The 19,847-nt window shown below is 34.1% G+C and overlaps 1 protein-coding gene across 1 annotated transcript in view; it reads right to left on the minus strand.

Moving 5' to 3' along the window:
• Window positions 1-7,013: 7,013 nt before the first annotated feature.
• LOC131156246 (uncharacterized) overlaps window positions 7,014-19,847 on the minus strand; it is a 41,084-nt gene continuing 28,250 nt past the window's right edge. Inside the window, exon 4 of the transcript XR_009136937.1 lies at window positions 7,014-7,262. The gene's annotated coding sequence lies outside the window, so the exon portion shown is untranslated. The remainder of the gene's footprint in view (window positions 7,263-19,847) is intronic.

Here is a 19,847-nt window from a genome sequence, read left to right on the forward strand (position 1 = left end):
CCATCAATTTTTATCTTAATTAGTCTCGCTCCAACCAAGTGACATCATAATTATATTGTAATTAATAAGTTAGTAAAATACCTTGACAAATTGTTCTTTCTTAAAATACCTTGATAATTGAGGACTTGAAAACATCCCTTTCAAATTAGGGAAACGCCTAAATAATTTTTCTTTCCAAATTGATCCCCTTATAACTTCCAAATATGAATTTAATATGCATGGAGGATGGGGGATAGCTGCAGACCATGTCATAAAGTGAAGAAATATTTCAAGAGTAGTTTACCTAAAGCTTCAGCATCAATGCAACTTGTGTTTGGCAAGTGACCTAACAAATAACGGGTCATTCAGTAGTAATTAATTATAAGTTATTTTATTAATATTTTGATCTAGTAAAATATTATAAGATACACGCATCCTTTATTTGCACGAGTCTAAACAATATCGTGACATCTTTCGATTAGTGAGTTTCATATCTTAGGTGAAAGAATCATTTTTTCAGGATCATTTGGCTAATAGGGAATCTCGTTATTATCAATAGGTTGTCTGCATCATGAAAATATTTTTATTTAGTTTGCATTTTAATAGGTACAAAAATTCGCATGTCAATATTTAATTTAACATGAGAAATTTAAGACGATGACTTTATCTCATTGACATGTATGTAATTAATGTATGAATTATGAAACATAATTATATTTTTCAACCCAAAAAGTCTACTAAAATTCATAATTAGTTAAATCAATATTCTAAAATTTTCAACAATTATAAGTGTAGAACATTTAATGCTTAGTAATTGATTGACTGGGATGATTGAAAGTAATATAATGTCTAAATATAACTATTATATTAAAATTTTATAAGAAAATAAATGTATCTTTAAAGTAGTATTTAACAGTATAAATTTGAAATTTAAACGATCGCATCCAACTCTAGCTGAGGCCGACGTGTGCCACATGAACCGCCTACAATATCTGAGATGCCATGTCGAACGACAGGGTGGCAGAATGTGCCTCGTATGCCCTACGTCTTGCAACGTCCGAAGCCGACCAACAGAAGCTGCAGTTTGAGGATGGCAGTTCGCTAACATGCGCGTGGAGGCGTGCCCTGGAGACGTCGTCATCCGCCCTCTCTTTCTCTCTGCTCTGTTCTCTGGGACGCCCTCTTCGCCAAGGTGTCTGCACAAACGTCCAAAGCAAAAAAGAAGAGAGAGCTGTCTCTCTTCTATAAAGTTTTTTGTTTCTCCCTAAATTGTTAACCCTTTATTCGCTTTGCCTGTTCTATTCCTCTATCTACCCAGCTTTCACTTTCCATATCCATTGTGTTTTCACATATGAGACTTTTTTTCCACTGACATAAAAAAAAAAAAAAAAAATACTTTTCTTATGTTTCGGGATATGTTGAGTTTGAATTTGAATTGGATTTGAATAAGATGTAGTGTAAGTTATAGTAAATTTTTTTATAATCTAAGTTTTGAAATTCATCATACTTCCAAACACGGCATTTGTATATTTAGAGGGGCCTTAATTTTGCATTTGCATTAGATTTGAATGAGACGTAATATAAAATTATATTAAAATTTGTCCAAATTTACTCAAACGTAATGTTAATTTTCCTAAAAGTTGATAAAAATATGCTAATTATTCTCAAGTTTTCGCAAATACATGAAGGTACTGAATCAAAAGCAAAGATCAAATCGAGTGGACATGCAAGTATGAAAGATCAATGCAAAACAATCACTTAGAATGACTCAAGTACATCTAACAAAGTTTTAGTGTACTAGGGAGTGTTTGAGGTAGGAATGAGATGTAATATAAAATTATATTAAAATTTGTTCAAATTTACTCAAATGTAATGTTAATTTTCCTAAAATTTGATAAAAATATGCGAATTATTCTCGAGTTTTTTAAAATTTAACAAATTCATTGAAATCTTGTTAGTTAAGGTGTGAGCCCAAGAGGGAGGTGAATTGGATATTTAAAAAATTTATGCAAGGTCTCAATCAATTTTTACTATGATTTCCACAAGTGATCCAACTTCTCAATAACAACAGTATTTTCAGCAGATAAATGTGTCAATATAAATATGCTTTGAATATAAACAAGTTTTTACTATGATTCCAATAAGTAATCAAACAACGCAATGAATATAATCTTTGTAGCATTCACAGCATATAAATACCAATATAAATATGCTTAAAAATAAAAGAGTTAAGCAAGAGAGAGTAACACCGTGTTTTACAAGGTTCAACGATCCATGCCTACGTCTTTGCCTCAAGCAACCCATTGGGGATTTCACTATACCTCATTTAGTAGACAGAGAAGCATCTCTCTTTTAGTAGACGAAGAAGTCTTTTACAAACCCTCCCTCAATAGGCGGAGCTGCCTCTCTCCTTCACTTAGGCAGAGACTTAGGCAGAGTTGCCTCTCTCCTTTACTTAGGTGGAGTAGTCTCTCTCCTTCACTAGGCAAAGTCGCCTCTCTCCTTCAATAGGTGGAGAAACCTCTTAAGCGAAAGTCCCCTATCGCTTATCAATGATTCAATCCTAGAATCATCAAGATACAAGAAGTAATCAAAGTAGAGTTGTACAAGAATAACTCTCTGAATAGTGTAGATACGTACACAAATTAAAGCTCTAATACACTCCGAGAAGAAGATTTAAACGAAGCTCAAAGAGTTAGCAAGGCTTTTTAAGCTTTTGAAAAGCAGTAAGTTTGAAAGAATGAACTCAGAAAAATTTAATCTCAGTTAATATTATATGTTATTAACATGTTTGGGGTTAGGTATTTATTTATAGGAATGAATTCTAGTCGTTGGCATGTTTAATCATACATTTCAACTAAAGCATTGTATAACTCATTATAAGAGGGTTGCTCATTCCAAAAGAAATTTACCTCTTCTTTCTCCTTTGTATTATAGTCTAAGGCATAAAACAGGGTGTTACGTGCCTTTGCATTCATTGTGTGCAAAATGTCTTCGTTTCATTCCATATTTATCTAGGTTTAGGCTTTGTCACACTATTTTTCACCATTGTGGGAAGAGTATATCCATTTTAGATAATAGTCCATATTTCTAAATCAAGAGTTTGAAGGAATATACTCGCCCTTGTTTTCCAAGAACTAAAATGATTTCCATTTCAAAATGGTGGTTTAAAAGTGGAATACGCCTCAAATCCAAATGAAAAAGTGCGGGTTGCCATGGATCTGCTCTAATATGATTAAGTCCAAAAACAAATTGAAAGAAGAGCACTATCTCTAAAACCAATTGACACCGATCATAAGTCATCCTTAGTTTATGCCACTATTCAGTGGTACCTATCAAACCAACAAGCCACCTTCTTCACCGATGCACCCACACCAATAAGCAAAAAGTCCTACTTTAGTGATCACATGGTCATAAACAAGAGTTCCATTGGTGTTCTACCATAGTTAATGGTAGGGGTTAACTAATAATGCTACCAATTGTTGGCCCAAAGGCAACCCAGGGGGGGTGAATTGGGTTCAATAAAAGTAAAATGTGTTTGATACAAAATTTAAAGCAATTTAAACAATTAAGAAAAACACATAATATCAAATGAAATTAAAGAGAGAAAGAAAGAGAAATTTTGAACTCCTTTATAGTGATTCGTGTTGGCCTTACAAGGTTTAAAATCTTGTTATTTTGTTTTGATGCTAACAAACAAGTGAAATTTAATGTATTTGTGTGAGTAATGCTATTTCAGGACCCATATATGAGAAAGCAAGGTCAAAGTGCTTACAAGGATCAAATGAAATTTAAAAGAGTCAAAGCATGGATTTAAATATCAAAGCACGGATTTAAAGATGATATATTAAACCTTGAAGAATGTGAGGACATGAATGAGTTGTTGAATGCCAAGGAATATTAAAGTCAAAAGAGCCAAAGAAAGGCAAAGTGAGAAAACTCAAAGAATATGGAAGCTTGAAGAAAAGATGAACTCAATCCAAAGACAAAGCATGAAGACTCAAGAACCTAAAATGTTAATGTCTTAGAAATCTCATGTAAGTGTTTTAATGTTTAAAAAATGGTTCGAAATATTTTGAAACTCTTAGATTAACTTCTTGGACCTAGATACTTTTTAAAATACCTAAAAAATATTTTTATAAGCTCAAAAATTATTTTAAAAAAGGTTAGAATCATTTTTGGAATGAAAAGCATCAAAAAGAGTTTTCCCAAATGCTGTCAGTTTTTATACATCCTCATTGAGGTGAATTTTTCTCTATCAAAATCTCATTATTTTAAAATGTGTTTAACATGAAAGTTGTAGAATTTTTTTCTTATCTTTCTTTTGACACCAAGAACACCTAATTTTGAGTTATACATAAAAAGTTATTGTCAAAACACTGAAACGGGGTCACTGTTGTCAGACATCTGAATACTGTTCACGGGAGGCACTTCAACTGTCTGAACAGCACACATAACCACTTCAAACGTCTGAAGATTTTCTGGGACAAAAATACAGTAGGCAGTAGTTGTTCAAATGTTTGAACTCGCGACTTCAGACATCTGAACTTGACACTTCAGACGTCTGAACCCTACTTCAGACATCTGACCCTGTGTCCAGTTCATTTTTTAAAGGGTTTCAGAAACTTCAGATGACTGAACTCGAATCTTCAAACATCTGAACACTGTTCAACAAACAAATTTTTAAATTCTAATATTTTAAAATATAGCCATTTTGAGCTCTAAATTTTCTAACAATTTGGGAAACTCTCTAAGGAAACTTTTGCAACATGAAAACAAGTTTGAAAGCCTATAAATACATGGTTTTGCAAATCAAAATATATCCAAGAATTGAAAAATCTGTTTTGAGAAGTTGAAAGCACTCTTGTTCTTCCAAAGTTCTCTTGCTCACTCATTGCAAATCTCTTTTGCTGAGTTATTCTAAAGTGCTAATCCTTTCTCTTCTGAATTCCTAATGCTAATCCTCATCTAAGAAATATATTGGTGAATTCTACACTTGAACTTTATTCTATTTCATATTGATATTTTACATTGAAGTATATAGTGCTAAAATCATACTAACTTGCTTTTTGAGAGAGTATACTTGTACGCAGATCTTATCTTGTGTTTCTTGTAGTTCTTTGATGTTGCAAGGATTGTTTGGATCATTGTCTAAGTAAGGGGATATTGCTTAGAGAGACGGGCTCTAGCCTAAAGGAGTGACCGAACGAGGGGACATCGTTTGGAGATGCGGGCTCTAACCTAATGAAGGAGTGTTTGAGCGTGGGGTATTGCTTGTAAAGGTTTTGTTCCACTCGTCAACGGAACAGGTTTAGTGAATCCTTTGGTGGTTTGCCAGAGGCGAGGACGTAGGCTGGGTATAAGCCGAACCTTTGTAAAAATCCCCGTCTCACTCTCTCTTTCCCTATTCTTTATTTTCAGTGCATATTTAAATTGCGTGGATAGTTTAAATTTGAAAATCATATAAACTACGTATATTTGAAAATCAAACAAACTTAAAGTTTAATTTTGATTTGGGTTACGAAAACCGAAAGGGAGTACGTTGGTTACACCATATCTTGTGGAAACCATACGGGAGTACGTTACTTGGTTAACATCCCAAAGATAAATTTACCAAGAGTTTATTTGAATTCTAAATATTTGAAAAAAGTGATTGGATTCATTTATACAGGGCTTTACATCAGCAAGCATAAATTCTCATTCAGTACAGGGCTTGATTCAAATTTGGCTAATATAAACAAACAATCATCTTGAGTTTTTATATTACATAAGTGTTGTGTATTAGCTTGTTTGTTTACTTTCTAATTATAGTTGATTGGTTTGGTTGAATGATTGGATGTTTGTATGCTTAAAGATTAAATAAAGAAACTAAGTTCTTGAGTGCTTAACAAATTAAACAAATAAGTCACAAATTGGTTAAAAGAAATAAAATAAGTTTAAGAATTCCAAAAGGAACTAAAACGAAAGTTTTAAAAGCCAATTCACCCCCCCCCCCCTCTTGGAAAGCTATTCCTAATTTCAATTTGGCTATCCCCACCTGTTAGCCTTGGTGGCTACATGATCCTAATTATCATATTTTAATTAACAACCCATTAGTAGTTTTGAGTAAACTAATATTTGCATATCAAGTTATGACAGGTAAAAACACAAGTGCAAAGATCAAGTCAATACTCAACAGGTTAGATATCATCAAAAAGGGAGAGATTATTTGTCTTAGTGGCTACATAATCATATTTAATGTATTTTTATGATATTAACCTAATTGTAGTTCCAAGTTAACCTATCTTTGTAGATCAAGTTAGTACAAGTACAAATGACAAATACATGAAGGTACTAGATCAAAAGCAAAGATCTGATTGAGTGGACATTCAAGTATGAAAGGTAATGCGAACAATCACTTAGAAGGACTCAAGTACATCCAACAAAGTCTTAGTGTACTAGGGAGCGTTTGAGGTAGGAACTGAAAACTAAGGTGTAGTCTCAAGAGGAGGGGGTGAATTGGATTTAAAACTTTTCAAGAATCCTTAACTTCTTTTTCTTCTTTTAATGAAGTCTTTACTTCTTGTTGATTTATTCAAATACACAATAAATACTTTCAATCCACAACCACAAGTTTTTAAACAAACAAGTTACCAATCAATCAATCCAACCAATCAATTTTCCAATCAACCACAATATCCAAACTAAGATAGAAGATTCAGCTTGTGATTGTTTACAGCCCTGTAGTTAATGAATTTGCTTTCTTAAAATGAGGTGCAATCCAATACTCTTTCCAAAAGCTTAGACGTTAAATAAACTTTCAGTTTAAACAATCTTTGAGTGTTTCACCAATCAACATACTCCCTTACGGTTTTCGCAAAAAATGGATCAACCAACGAACTCCTTTTCGGTTTCTACAATCTCAAAAACAAATTAAGTTTAAGTTTACTTAATATCAAATCCACAGTGTTTATGATTACGGAATTTAAAACATTCACGCAGTTTATATATATACTGAAAATAAAGAGCAAAGGAAAGAGAGAGTAAGACCACGGTTTTTACGAGGTTCGGCTTATATCCAGCCTACGTCCTCATCTTTGGCAAACTACCAAAGGATTCACTAAAACCTATTCCTTTGCCAGGCAGAACAATACCGTTTACACACTCCTTCAGTAGACTAGAGTCCGCCTCTCCAAGTGATATCCTCTCACTCAGTCACTCCTTCAAATAGGCTAAAGCAACACTTCTCCAAGCGATATCCCCTCGCTTAGCCAACGATCCAACAGTCCAGGAACCGTCACAATCTATAAGAATACAAGATAAAATCTGGGTACAAAAACACTCTCAAACACAGAGCAAGTAGTACAAGTTAAATCACTAATCGTACTTCAAAACCAAAACTAAATAGAAAATATAAAGCCCAAGGTTTAGAAGTCATTAATGGTTTTTTCTTATTGATATAGAAATCTTAATTGCAAATCAGAACCAAAACTTTTTAATCAACCAGCAATTTCATAGGGTTTCCCCCAACAAAAGCGTGAGCAAGTATAAGCATTAAGAGAGTTTTAGCGTAGAAATCATGCATTGCTTGAGCGTATATTTTTATTAAGCAAGAGAGGTATTTATAGATTTCTTAAAAGAAAAGTTTTCTCATTTAATAAGTTGACATTGAGTATTTAGGTAACTTTTTAAAAAATATTAAATCATAGAATTAATTTTGAAAAACCTCTTGTATAGTGTGAAATTCAAAATTTCCGTAGAGTCAGTCGGCTAATTTACTCAATTGGGTCATTTTTGTACTAGTTAGTTGGTTGGACAGATAGTTGACACCATTCTGTCTCTCAAAAAATTAATTCTAATAAATTGTCAGTCGGCTGATTCAACTATGTTCAAAATATTCAGTCGGCTGACTAATCCCAGTTCAAAACTGGTCAATAGGCTAACCAGTCCTGTCTTTTTCATTTTTCATTTTTAAACTCTAGTTCATTTTAAAAAGTTCAAATACTACTCTTTCAAAATCATTTATAAGAATTTTAGAAGAAATGGTTTCTAAGTCTTCTTATCCTAAAGAGCTTCATATATCTAAATAGTATTGTACTAAAGCACTTACAAATATTTTTTTTAAACATGAACTCATTTAGTTCTAAGTCTTCAAGTCTTTTGAGGTTCAGCTTTATTTCAAATCCTACTTAGCCTTTAAGCACTTCATTTGTATTATATTGCCTCAATATTCTGAGAAACTTTCACTTGACTGACTTTGATTTCCAACTTGCTTGCATGATCATGAGTGTTGTTTTACTTAATCCTGAAATAAAGTCACTCAACAGCACATGTTAAAATGTCATTCATTTGTTATCATCAAAATAAGATTGAAAAGTCTAGTTAGACCAACAAGAACTACTGTAACTTTTGTGTATTGTTTCACACAAGATCATTGAGAAAAAGTTGAGCAAATACATTTCATATTAGGATATAAGTATATAGGATATCACCCAACTCTTAGAATAAAACTTAGTAAGTTTTCAAAGAACAAAAACAAGAGTTTCATATATATCTATACATATATATCCTATACTTACTACGTTTTTATTAGGAACAAGTTTTAAATCATCCTAGTATTGTAAATCTTTTATATACTTGGTCTCAGTTGGGTTAAAACCAAAACCATGCACCTAAGTAAACAAGAATATCAATTTTATAAAGAAACAAGGCAAACCATCGACGGTTTGGCCAGGTGCATGGACGATTTCTGGTAATAAGCTAAATTGAATTTATGCCTGAGGAAACCATCGACGGTTTGCGTCGGGGTTCTACACTCGATGGCTATAATCGGCTAGTTTTCAAAGTAAACAAATAATATATTAGCCAAACAACCATAAAATGGCTAATTGCTCATTTTGCCTATGAATACAAGTCCAAAGGCTTGCTTAAATATTGATCAAAATAGTTATATATAATTTGCAAGCACATTTCAATTTGTTTATCATATGTGTTCTCAACTTCTCTCTTACTCTTTATTCTAATTGTGAATCATTACTTCGAGAGATTTGTGGTTTTGATTGTATTAAATATCAGCTCATTCAAGAATTATTGTCTTTGTAATTCATCTTCTTGTTGCAAAGGGTTCTTGATGAACCGAGTTATGAAGGGTTCTTGGTGAACCGAATTGCAAGGATTCTTTGTAAACCTTGCGGCTTTTGGTGAGCGAAAAGGATTGGTTCATGTGTGAAGGTTCTTAGTCATGAGCTATGTTGGCTTTATAGGGGCCAACAGTCAACCCTGTTTGCAATAGGGCAAAGGCCCAAGGATCGCATTGGCTTGGTGGGCCAAGCCTACAACACCCCTGCTTGGAACTGGTGCAACCCGTCATGTCCACCCTATGCTTAGTGTGGGGCTCTGCGTTCTCATTTAAAGGTATTGGTTGCGCCCCTTCTACAACCAATTGGTTTTAAAAGAACCGGTAGCGTCGATCCTAACAAGTGGTATCAAAGCGAGGTCACGGGTTCGAGCGCCCCAGGGTAGCTGGTGGGGTAGGGAGATTGTTGGCTTTATTGTGGCCAGCAATCAACCCTCTCCGCAATAGGGTAGGAGCCTAAGGATCGCATTGGCTTGGCGGGCCAAGCCTGCGTCACCCCTACTTAGAACTGGTGCAGCCCTTCATATCCACCTGACGCTTAGTGCAGGGCTCTGCACTGCCGTTTAAAGGTATTGGTTGCACCCCTTCTACCACCAATTGATTTTAGAAAAACCGATAGTGCCGATCCTGACAAGCTGAATTGCAAGGATTCTTGGTGAACCTTGCAGCTTTGGGTGATCGTTAAGGGATTGGGTCCCTTGGAAAGGCTCTTGGTGAGCGAATGAGATTTTTTCCCCGTTGTAAAGGCTTCTATGCCAGTGAAGGAGGTTTATAGTGGATTGTGGAATCCTTGAGTGTATCTTAAGGCATGGACATAGGCAAAAGGCTAAACCACGTTAATATCATTTGTGAAGCTTCTCTTCCCTATACTCTTTCGTTTATATCTTGTGCATGATTTACATTCTATATATTGTGACATAATTGCTTATATATTGCCAAGTGTTATTTGTGGCTCTTATACTTCTGTTTTGATAAGCAAAGAAGGAAGAAGGAAAAATATAAAGGGGGCAGCACAGCAAGCCTTGTCGACGAAGGCCCTATGTTCGTCAATGAGGGGGCAGTAGAGGTTCGTTGACGAATAATTATCGAGTAGGAAATTTCAGACTTCTAGCATTGCTGACAAAAGCCTTATATTCGTCGACGAAGGCTCTTCTTGGTCTCGTCGATGAAGCTCTATGTTCATCGACGAGAGGCACCTGGACTGCAACAATTTCTTCAGAAATTTGAATTTTTAAACATTGAGTGGTTGGGCAAATAGGGGGAAACCTCCGAGGAACCTCTATATATGTCATCTGGGCATATTTTGAGAGGGTGTGTGATCATTGGAGAAGTTTATTGTGTACATTTTGATTTTCATAGTGAAATTTGTGTGTCATTGCTTTCGTGGATGTAGGCTTTACCAAACCACATAAATCTTCGTTTTGATCTTGTTCTGGTTGTGTGTTATTTACATTTACTTGTTGTTTATTCCGCTGTGCATCTTCATTATTCGATCTATATCTCAGCACCAAGATTTATTTTTTTGTAAAGAAAAGAATAAATACGCAAAATAGTCTATTCATCCCTCCCCCCCCCCCTATAGACTCGACTCTGGGACCAACACCACCTATGTCACTCTCTCAAGATCAACTTTTTTGAGGTTCCATTATTTCCTTGTTTTATAGAGACAATGCAACCAAATACAACCCCTTATTCTTATGGAGAAAGGAAATCAAAACAAAAACACTTACAAAAACAAATTCCTCGTAAAGAAGATTTTACAACATGTAGCTCACACAAGAAACTCTCAATGAATAATCAAAATAAAGATCAATAGTTTTTCTTTCCATGATTGCCAATAAAGACCACAAAGAGAGATTGAGAGAGAGTGAATGCAAAAGCATTTGTATTTTCAGTATAGGCATGTTCTCCAACATTCTCAAGGCTTGGGAAGGCATATAAGTAGAGATTGGATGAAAACTAGCCATTTTTTGCCCATTTGAGCCTTTTGGACTATCATAAAGGTCAACCACTTACAGGGTCCAGTAGACCACTTACTAATCATCGAGAAAAGTGACCATCATAGGCAAAACCTGCTAGATCAGTGAACCACCTTTAGGGGTTGGTCGAGCACCTCTGGCCTTTACCTGAGGTTGGCCGACCACCCTTAACACAAAGGTTGAACTCAATCTACTTATGTTCCCGATTCTCCAATTTTGGTCCAATTATGTTTTGTCTTGTGTTTTCTTATGAATTTACAATTTGAAGCTTACAAAAGAGAAAATAAAAGTACAAATAAAGAAAATTAATTCTTCAAATTATTCTCCCAAAATCTTCAACTTTACTTCAACTTCAATGGCATAATCCTATAGAAGAACAACTTAAACACCAAGCCATTACAACTCAATAGTTTATTATAATCAAAATCATGTTAATGAACCCGTGGAGCTAATAGGGGAGGCCCAAACGCAAGTGCCAGTTAGGGTTAAAACAAAACCCTAGTGCATGGAGAAAGAGAATGAACAATGGGGGGCTACTTGTCCCCCATGTGATTTCATAAGCAGGCTTGAATTGATCGATTAGCCCAATGACTGAAGTATTTTTTTTATTTTTTTCTTTTTTCTTATTTTATTCTATTCACATACTAAAATATATATATATATATATATATATTCTTTAGGCAGAAAATGCCCTAAAAAATATATTATAAAAAAGAAAAAAGAGTTTTTTAGTTTTTAAAATTCATAGGTGTAGTTGTGTGTAATAATAATAATAATAATAATAATAATCATCATCATCATCATCATCATCATGATTATTATTATTATTATTATTATTATTATTATTATTATTATTATTATTAATGTTGTTGTTGTTGTTGATGTTATTTTTGTTATTGTTTTTAGTGTATATACTAACTATAAAAATTGTGGCATTACCTAGGAGTTTATTATTACTACAGTTATTTATCTACTACTATTATTTATATAACTATTATTAGTATAAAATATTTCCTTTTAAAAAAGAATTTTAAAAAATCCAAAAGAATATTGTTAACTTTGGTGTATTCCCAAAAGGGGGTCAATTGGGTATTTAAAATTTATTTCTTCCTAGGTTTATCCAAATCAGTAGTATTACGCAACCTAGGGTCTATCTATGCAATTCTAAACCCAATCAATACATGTACAACATATAATAAATCAAGCATACAACATACATGTGCTAAAAATAAAAGTGCGAAAAATAAATTGCGAAAATATAAAGTACACGCATGATATGTTATCGGGGTTCGACCAACTGTGCCTACGTCCCCATCTTAGCACACCAGCACAAGGATACCACTAATGCTCACTTAAGGGGTGGAGCGGCACCAGTTACAATCAGGTCAATTCACGAGACTGACCTCAACCTACAACCGCACCTTACCAGGATGGTGTACCTAATTTTTTAACTAGGTCTAAGCCAATCTGAGACTATTTAACAGGACTAATTTCCCTCTTCAGGCTCACGCCTGGAATACAACAATCAATATAATTTGGCGTATAAATAAATGCTTCTTAACTAAACAGACTATGTACCGATTCAGCACAAACACTAATCAATGCACCTCAAACAGATAGGAACTATAAGCTCTGTGCAATTTGTGTGCTAACACTCAAAGTAATGTTTATATTCAATCAAGCACAAAGAGTTTATCTACAAGCAAGTCTTTGAAACTAAGTAATGACAAAATCTCAATCTCAGTTTAGGGTTTCAAAGATTCAAGCCAATGGAAATTTAGAATATCTCAAAAATAGTTTTTCTTAATATCAAAGCACAAAAAGATATTCAAATATGATTTTGTAAAAATATTTTTGCACACTCAAAAATCACAAGCTCAAATGAATCTTACAATAACAATGCAAAGACCCACTTAGCTATAAGATTTTTCCACACTCATATTTATCAAATTAAATCAGTGGAAAAATCTTTATTTAACTCTTAACATGAAAATCAAATATCAGCAAATGTAATGAGAGTTTTTAGCAATGTAGAACAATATATAAACACTCACAAGGCTTCAATTTCTTAAGAGAAGGATAGTAAATGAGTGTACCGGGTTTGTATGAAGGAATAGGGCCCTCAAAAATTCAGAAGAAATTTTGCTAATTAAAATTCCTAATCACATGCTAATTATTGCAAATGAGGGTATATATATAGCCTCTACCAAAAACATGATCGTTGGGACATAGAGGGGATAATTAAATTTGTTTTAAACCATTTTACCCTTAGTTAACACAAGTTACCGCGGTTAAAATTAAGTAACCTGAGAGTTTCGGGCGCCTGACCCTTGGTTCACTCGCCCGAACAGACAAGAGAAAAAGTCATTTCTGAATGTTCGGGTGCCTGAATAAGGGTTCAGTCTGCTGAACCAAAGGCGATATCAAAATACTGTGGTTCTATCGCTCGATCCTGAGTTCAGTTTTTCGAGCTCATGTGTTCAGTAGCCTAAGGCAAATTTGAACGTGAAGTTGCCGAGTTAGTGGGAAAAGTCACAATCAAGGTTCGGTCACCCGTGGACGCTACGATCATTTAGGTTCAGTCACTCGAAGCCTATGTTAACTTTCTAACTTTTCCACGGTTCGGTCGCTCAAGGTGTTTTGAACACCAGGGGTTCGGTCGCCCGAAACCTCACAATTTTGCCCTATAAGTCTAGTTTTACTTCAATTAATTCCCCTGATATTATAAGTGTTTGTGGGGACTATCTTTTGTGTATATGCAAGAACCTAGGGTCTTTTCTAAGGTTTTAAGCATTTTAACTTAGCCTAAAAAATTTGGCGTTGGTCGACCCTAAGGTCATTTGATTTCCAAGGATGTGTAGGGACCTAGAGTCATTCTAAGGCCTTTGAGCTTATAGTTCCTACCATTCATGACATGCATCAATTATTACAGACCTTGGAATAAATGATTATTATGGACCCAGCAAAATGAAGTATAGATTACAACAATTAAAAAATATTTCGGGTCTTCATTTTCCTTTGGGTCTCCGAGTGCCATCATATGATATTGTCAAGATAAACCTACACATCTGTTGACCTTATAGCTCACGCCCGATTTTGATAATGACAAATACTCAGTGTATTTAATGCATGTTTGAGGTTATGTGCAGGCATTCAAATTGTCAGATCATGATGATAGCACAAAGAGAGAGTGAAGTTGAAGACCCAATATTTATGTGTCGTATTTTATTTCACTTTCATTCAAAGGGTCTGTAATAGTAAATTGGACTTGGTCTGTAATAATCATACGCACCACCTACATGATACAATAGGTAAGCTCAAACTAAAAAGGATAAGCTCAAAATGAAAATGACCTTAAAAATACCTTAGGGATCACCCTTCGGTCGACCTTCGATCGACCGACACCGGATTTTTTCGATGTCTACAAAAAAACCTAAAAATGATCTTAGGACATTTACTCATGCATACACATGTTTGATTATTTAAAATAGGGTGTTTGTTGGATGAAACAGGATCGAATTGTACAAAATGTGCACCTTCGGTTGATTGACCATTTATGTTCATTTGGCCCCCGATCGACCGAACCAAGTTCGAGTCAACCGGTTAACCACATCCCGGTCGACCGAACTCTTGTAGTTCAAATGGCCCCAGTCAACCGAACCTCCCTAAAGTCAAAATTTTGACTTCCTGGTCAACTGAGAGAAAATTGTATACCACCAACCTGGTTAACCGAGTTCCCACGTGTGCGAACTCAACGGTCTGGCTGACCGACGGGCTTTGTTCAAAATCAGCCTGGTTGACCGAACCTCGAAAATATTGAAAAATCACTTTGGACATACATGTTCAGTCGACCGAACGAGCAGTTCATTTTTGGCCTGGTCGACCGAACCCCAAGAACTTCGGTCGACCAAACTTGTCTTGGTCGACTAGTGCTCTCGGGTTGGACCCATTTTTTATCGTGGTTAATTTTTTTAAACAAGGTTAAATTAATTAAATATTGTTAAAACTTTCCTAATTATTCCAACCATGTCCCTAACGGTTATATTTCTGGGGAAGTCTATAAATACCTCTTCATTTTTATAAATACCCCTTCATTTGGAATAATTAGCAACTTGATTAGCAAACTTGATTAAAAAATTCTCTCTCAAGCTCAAAATTCCTACAACTCATTTTCACACTTCATTCACTCATACTTACCTACTTTTATTGCCTAAACTCTTTGTAATTTGCTTTGAGTGATTGTTTGCTCAAAGGTTTGCTCTCACTTGGTTGGTGGTTGTTTGAAATAATTTTTCTTGAGAGTCAAACTTAAGTGTTCTTAGGAGACTTTGTTAATAAGTCTCTTCTAAGAAAACTTGTATTAAACTTCTGAGTATTGCATATTCGTTGCAATATCTTAGGAAGTTTATATTTTTTTTTTGGATTGCAAAAACCTTTTCAAAACATTCTCAAATATCTTAAGTGATTTATTTTGACATACTTTTGAAAAGATATTTATTTATGTGATATCAATCTTTGTTGCAATATTCATTAACTTAAATATTATTTGCTGAATATAAAGATTAAATATCTTTTGCAAGCCAAGCATATACATTATTTGATATTTACGTGATTGAGATATCCTGCTGATTGGTATACTTAAGACTTGATTGACATATTTGTTTGAGTACGTTGTTTGAATATCTTGTGATACAAAGATTATACTTGTTTGCACTCTCACGCACTTATTACATTGATAGTAAATATATTTGAGAGTTAATATATTAAACCACATTGAGTTTACTTATTATATCTTATTGGTGGTGTATGTGATTACGTGTAACTGGGTACATATCTGCTTTACTTGAAAGCATAATCACTGTACCAATCTCATTGATTGTGAACATACTGTTGTATTTCCAGGCACGAGCCTGAAGAAGGAGACTAGCCCTTTGAAATAGTCCCGGATTGGCTTAAACCTGATTTGGAAAGCTAGGTACACCATCCTGTTAAGGTGTAGGTTGAGATCAGCCCCGCTAATTGACCTGGTTGTAAAGGTTGAGGTCGCCCCTGTGCTAATTGACCTGTTTGTAATCGGTACTGCTCCACCCATTAAGTGAGCCTTTAGTGGAATCCCCGGGCTTGTGAGCTAGAGGAGGGGATGTAGGCATAGTTGGTCGAACCCCGATAACATATTGTGTGTCTGTTTATATTTCCGCACTTTATATTTACCGCACGTGTATGTTATGATGTGAATGATGCACATGATTTAAATTTTCGCATCTTATTTTATCTGCGCATTTGGGATTATATAGAAAACCCTAAGTTACCAAATCACATTGATTTCTGACTTAACCTAGGAGGAAAGTTTAAAATTCCAATTCACCCCTCCCCTCTTGGAATTACACCAAAACTAACAATTGGTATCAAAGTCTCGTGGCATTGACTTAAACATTTTTGCTAAAAGATCGAGATGGCTCAATTTGGTGTATCCCCATTCGGTGAGGGATGATCACCTTCCAATCCTCCATTATTTTGTGGTGTCGATTACACCACTTGGAAAATTAGGATGAGCATATTTATAAAATCAATGGATTAGATGGCCTGGTGGGTGATAATTGATGGGATTTGTATGCCCTTGATGAAAATGATATTAGGTTAATGCATGCAAATTCATATGTCATGGACTTATTATACTGTGCTTTAGATTCTAATATTCTACTTGAGTATATGGCATGTCATAGTGCACAAGAAATCTGGGATGAATTAGAAAAGAAATATGGAGAATCCCAGGAGAATGAGATCGTAACTCCTTCAAATGCTTCGAGTTCAAATGATCAAGAGGAGGTAAATCATGAGTTAGAAATTAACGATGAGGTATATGATTCTCACTCTAGCTCGTTTGATGATTCTTGTGATGAATGTTGTGATGTGTCATATACTAAATCATCTGTTGATAGTACTGTAAATGATTCATGCAATGTTTACTATGAAAAATCTTGTGATGAATCATCTGATTGCTCACGTGATGTTTTAGCTAAAAATTCATGCACTGATTCATATGATAAATCTTGTGTCAAATTATGTGATGAATCATGTGCTAATTTGATAAATGAAAGCATGCCCTCATATGAAAAGCTTGATAAAACCTTATTGAAAATGAATAAATTTCTAGCAAAGTTATCTAAGCAGAAATTCATTTTGAAAAAAGAAAATAAAAGCATGGCAAAGCATTTAGGAAAAATAAAAGAATATTACGCCATCTTAGAAAAGAGAAAGATTAAGAAGATCTTAAAAATTATCTGCTTAAAGGAAGAAATGGATGATTATTCTAGAGCTACATTCAAAGTTATAAATAAGAAGAATAATCATAATAAATCCTTAGAGATTAAAAGGAAAAATCTTTTCAAAAGGATTTAGGATTACCATATAATTCCCACTATTATGCCTCAACAAGCAATCATAAGAATTGTAAGCATATCCTTTCACGTATCTACAAAACCTGCTTTTATTATAAAAGAAAAGGGCACAACTGATTTATTTTCTCACGCAAAAGTGTCATAGGGTTAGAAAAAGAAATGATGTGGGTAATCATGAAAGCAAACCCTGTAGAGTCTAAGGAAGATCGGATTCCAATAGAAACTGTATAAATATTTTAATCTTTCCTTAGTTCCTAAGTTTAAAGGGTTGTGATGACTGTAGGTTTGAGAAGTGTTTGTTGCTTAAAATAAAAATCTTAGTATACATACTCACTAAACTATCTTGTTATACTAAGACTCTTTAACCACTTCTAAATGGACATGGCATCTATGCATTGTACTTAATTCTAAATGCTTAACCCATGCTAAAATGAAAATCTTAGTATACATACTCACTAAACTATCTTGTTATACTAAGACTCTTTAACCACTTCTAAATGGACATGGCACCTATGCATTGTACTTAATTCTAAATGCTTAACCCATGCTAACATGAAAATTACAAAGCTAAGCAACTGTTGTCCTTTGCACAAAATTGAGTGTTAGGGTTCTAATCACTATACCCTAAACTCACTTTTGAATATAAAAAGCTTAAATCAAAATCAAGTCATCACTCTAGGGTTAAAGCACTATTGATCATAAATTACTAATATATATTGAGTGTTTCTCACAGCTATAACCAAATTAGAGGCATCCACTAGGGGATTGGTCCCTTTGAGTTTAAATTGTAAAACCTTTGATTTTGATTTAATCGCTCCATGGGAAATATTTACCAAACCACGATCATATCAGGTATAGATTCATCATTTCCTTGGTTTGCATCCTTGTTCTAAATTGTGATAATATTTATAGGATATTTTCCATTCTCCAAAAAGCATTGTTCAAGAAAATTCAAACACTCATAAATGCTCTTTGCCTAAGTGATTAGACATATCCACTTCCATGAAAATATTTTGAGTCATGTCCACTTATATTGAATACTCTTCGAACTTAACAGAAATTATAATCCTTAAGAGTATTTAATCTCCTTCACACGCATAGCTCTCAAAACGTTAAGTCATATCCTTTAAAGTTTTATATCCTTTGAAATGAGTTGAATGGATAAGGTGGTTGCAGTAGGTCTTATTCCAGATGAATGCATAAAGTTCAAGGAGACCTATGCACATGCATTTGAAATTAATAGCCATTCGAACTCGTGCCTCTCACACGTATTCAGATTCTTAAGAACAGAGGCAGACATAGGTGTATCATCTTAATGAATATTCATTATGACTTTTTGGTCTGATAAACCTAAAGCATCTCATGTCAAGATTAAACTACTAAAAATCTTATAACTCTTGGTTAAAGAAATTAGAAATTGAAAAAGGCATTAAATGAGTTAAGTGCATAACTCAGGAGGAGCATTTATCGTTCATATCTATATATATATATATATATATATATATATATATATATATTTGAATGCTCTAATATTCTTATACCGTTTATGCCTTTATGCCTATATGTGCATAGCATTGCCGTACACTACCCATGATTTGATTAATGGCTAAAATTTCTTTGATGGATAATTCATATCTCTACTATTAAGCTATACTGAATATCTTGAGTTGATCATACTACTGAATTGTATGTCTATGTTGAAAGCATCCTGCATGGCGGATGCAGTGATATATTTTGCATGCTAGTTGTGGGTAATCTCCCTCTTCAGACCCGCACTTGGAATACAACAAGTGTGAAATATAATTTTTTGCATACACAGAAATCTTCTTACACAAGCAAAGATGTACCACTACGCACAAGCATTAATCAATGCACATCAATAATATAGGAACTATAAGCTCAATGATGTATGTATGCTATCAACACTCAGTAGGATATATAATCTCAAATATGCGCAGAGTGTTTTAACAAGCTAATCTTTGAAAGCAAAGTACTCAAATCTCAATATCAGATTAGTGTTTCAAAGATGCTAACAATATTATTCAAATGAACTCAAAAATATTTTCTCAAATTGTATCAAGTACAAAAGTTGTTTGAAAATAAGTTTTGTAAAATATTTTGCACACAAAAATAATTACTTAAGGAATCTTGCAATGATAATGCAAAGATCCTCAAACTAAAGAGTTTTCCCAGTACAAGATTTATCAAGTTAAATCCGTGGGAAGAACCCTAGCCAAACTCTCAACAAAAATCAAATAATACAAATATCAATGAGTATAGGGTTATTTAGAATGAAGTACTAATAATCTAAACACTCTCTCTAGGCTTGGATGATCAAATAAAATGAAGTAGATGAGTATTTGGGATAGTATTTGG

Source organism: Malania oleifera, chromosome 5 (assembly GCF_029873635.1).
Source record: "Malania oleifera isolate guangnan ecotype guangnan chromosome 5, ASM2987363v1, whole genome shotgun sequence".
Lineage (NCBI taxonomy): Eukaryota > Viridiplantae > Streptophyta > Magnoliopsida > Santalales > Ximeniaceae > Malania > Malania oleifera.